The following is a 3,538-nucleotide window of genomic DNA, read 5'->3' on the forward strand; positions in this document are numbered from 1 at the left end:
ACTCAAGGTAAGATCGTTTCAGCATACAACAACACACAAACTACAGCACACACCTTTCCTTGCAAGACTCACACACACACACACACACACACACACACACACACACACACACACACACACACACACACACACACACACACAGGGGAGTGAATTCAGAGCAGCTGTGAGGGAATTGCAAACCTAGGCATATGCAGCTCACACAACTCAAAACATTCAGGACAGGATTCGCAACAAAGGAAATGCATGCCTTCAGAGACATACGTTCCCTTTCAAACAACAACACAAAAAATACATGACTTCCAGCAAAGCGTGGGTGGACTGATACGTGTATATAATTACTTGCAGACTTATGCCTTTCTGCCTGTCTGTCAGCCGATCTCTACCAATATGTCTGACTATCCATCAATCTAGCTGTATTTTTCTCTTGTAGTGTGTGTGTGTGTGTGTGTGTGTGTGTGTGTGTGTCTGTGTGTGTGTGTGTGTGTGTGTGTGTGTCTGTGTGTGTGTGTGTGTGTGTGTGTGTGTGTGTGTGTGTGTGTGTGTGTGTGTATGTGTGTGCTCCTTTTCGCTGGGTAAAAGTACATCTGCACACAGGTTGTGTGTGTGTCAGAGCCAAGCTCTTATCTGCCAGAAGGCGCTCTGTTCCCTCTGACATCACAAGAGGATGTCGTGAACACCTGCTGCAGTAGTCCTGAGGCCTGGCATGGCGCCCGCTCAACATATGGATGCCATTTCCAACCGATGAAGACGGCATTGGGCCAGACGGGGACTGACAAAGCCCCCCCCCCCCTCTCACCTTCCATCCCTCCTCTCTCTCTCTCTCTCTCTCTCTCACCCACCTCCAGCCTCTGCTTAGCCAGACGCTAGCTCCATAGAACGCGTGTAGCGTTTGACACGGACACCAGCAGTTAATTAACCTTACAGCATCGGCTGTTTGCAAGTCAAGGGAGTTGGGGGGGGGGGGGGGGGGGGTAGTGCATGCGTCTAAACCGACAGACAGCACTGGCTGGTGGGTAGTGACATAAGCCGTGAGCCAGAGAGAAACGGAGCGTTCTCCCAGAAAAATGGGAATCGACACCAATATGAGACGGGCTGATAGAAGCTTCCGGTAAACAAGAGAAGGAGACATGAACACACATAGGAGGAGATATTGAAAGGGACATACAGACTTAGGCAAACAGCACCAGAAAAGAAGACAGGTAAAGAGAAGATAGATAGATAAGTAGGTAGGTAGGTCGGTGGATAGATAGGTAGATAGATAGATAGATAGTGTATCTGGAGTTTGTATAGACTATATAATCAAAAGATCTGTCCTTGCCAGGCTTGTCACCCACTGGGTACTTAACTGTTACTCTGTGCAGTGCCAGTGACAGTCAGGTCAACAGCTTTTCAAGACGAGGGCTAGCCTGCTTTGGGAATGCCGTTTTCCTGTGCACTTTTCACTGAACTGTTTTCACTGAACTGCTTGTGTTGGCACATACTGCAGCTAACGTCTCAAGCTGAAAAATACAAACGAGCCGCAGAGAAGCCTCCTCGAGACCCTGAACACCAACAAAGCTCCCACACCCAGAGGAACCGTGACCTGAGCCAAATTTACTAGAGCGTCCCTCCCAAGACACACCTGTCCTCCAAGTGTGTTTTATTAAGCAAATCGTTGCTCCATTTTAAGAGACACAACCTATTCCCCTCAATTTCTTCAACAAAAAACTCCCCCCATTCCCATTTTCTCCGGTACGCCTCGGCTCCGATCTCTCACCAGACTCTGGGGCTTACGGAGCGCTGATTGGATGAGAGACATCCTGACTGGATCCAATGAAGGCTGCATTCAAGCAGACTGGGAATAGCAGTCTGAACCATGTCTGTGGTGTAAGATGATTTATGTGTGCTGGAGGTCTCTGCTTGATTAGGTGTGAGACTAATGTGTTGCAGGCGAGAAAATACAGGTAAAAAACGCTCTGTGAAGTTGTTCACAGTTTGGCTGTAGGCTCACTTTCCAGTAAACACCTTGCTTAAATACCTTACTTTTCACTCTGGTGAGTATTGACAAGCTGATTTTCACAATCAGGCAGACAGCATTGTGTAGGTATTTTTGTTAATTATTATATAAAAAAAATAAGGTAATAACTGAGTGGGTTTTGTCTAAAGTACAATAGGTGAATGTAGAAAACCATGCAGGCAGGTACATGTTGATGCATGTTGAACCAAGCATAAAGAGAACACTGCAGTCTTGATTCGTGCTTGTATTAAACCATACCGGAGTGAGTAGTAAGAGAAGTGCAGTGACCTCATCAGAAAGTGCAGTAGAGAAGACTGTTTACAACAAGACCCTTGTGACTCATCAATGGTAGTCCAATCAGAAAAACAAAACAAAACAAATGGTGACTCACCACTACAGACCCTGTGTGCATTCTGGCTAACGCTGCACTACAATGAGAGTTGGATTTGTAAAACATAATGGAGGTTATAGATCACCTACACAGCCAGAGACACAATAAAAAAAAGCATGTCTCATTGTTTGGCTAAGTAGCACTAAGGTACAGAGTTAAAATGACCCTCAAGGTCTAATAGTTATGAGTTATACTACAGTACAATCTTACTAACGTGTCCCGCAACGCAATCTACCCCAAACCCCCCCACCACCACCACATCTATCCACAAGACAAGCAGGGCTGTCAGAAGCCACATGAAACTACTTTACATGTATTCCAAAGCACGGAGAGAAGGCTGCAGCTTAACATTACTTCCTGTACAGCTCTCCACGGCTGTATCATATCTCAATCCACAGGGGGATTAGCATCTATCCATCACTGACAAATTCCCACCTATTTTTAATTCCCACAGTGAGCTACAACTGCGACGCACCAGAGATGACATATTACACTTTGCGAAATTGTCCCACTGCAGTTCAATTTTGAGCAAGGGCTTTATATTAATAGCTAGACCTTGAAAGTCGCTAATATCTTGTTGCATTTGGGGAATGTATTCTGGCTTTAATCATAATTAATATCGGCAAAAATCATGATGTGATGCGTACGAGGGCGTCATTGTTAGCATGCTAATGATCCCCGGCTTTTACTTAATCAGTCAATTAATCTCTGTCTCATGAATGTAATCTCATTCTCACTCCCTTGCTTTCTCTTTCTTTCTCTCTCTCTCTCTCTCTCTCTCTCTCTCTCTCTCTCTCTCTCTCTCTTTACTCTCTATCTATCTCTCTGTGTGCTTGTCTGTCAGTCTTGTAGCCTTGATTGCTTCAAGAGCTGACTTTAAAATCACAAACATAAACAGACTGGGCTCAGCTTGACTGACTCCAGAACTGTGCTAGAAATCCTGAACATCCTGAAATTGGCATGTCGTCCCCGCTTGGGAAAACACAAGGAAGTGCGGCTGGCATAAAGCACCTGCGGAAAAAAAAAGAAAACTTCATCCACTAAAATATTCACTGAGGGAAAACAACACGGCATGCTTTGGTAGAAAGAACATTGCGTACAAAATCCATGATTCAGAGCTAAACTGTGTATAAACCCCTGAAACTACAAGG

Source organism: Sardina pilchardus, chromosome 12 (genome assembly GCF_963854185.1).
Source record: "Sardina pilchardus chromosome 12, fSarPil1.1, whole genome shotgun sequence".
Classification (NCBI taxonomy): Eukaryota; Metazoa; Chordata; class Actinopteri; order Clupeiformes; family Clupeidae; genus Sardina; species Sardina pilchardus.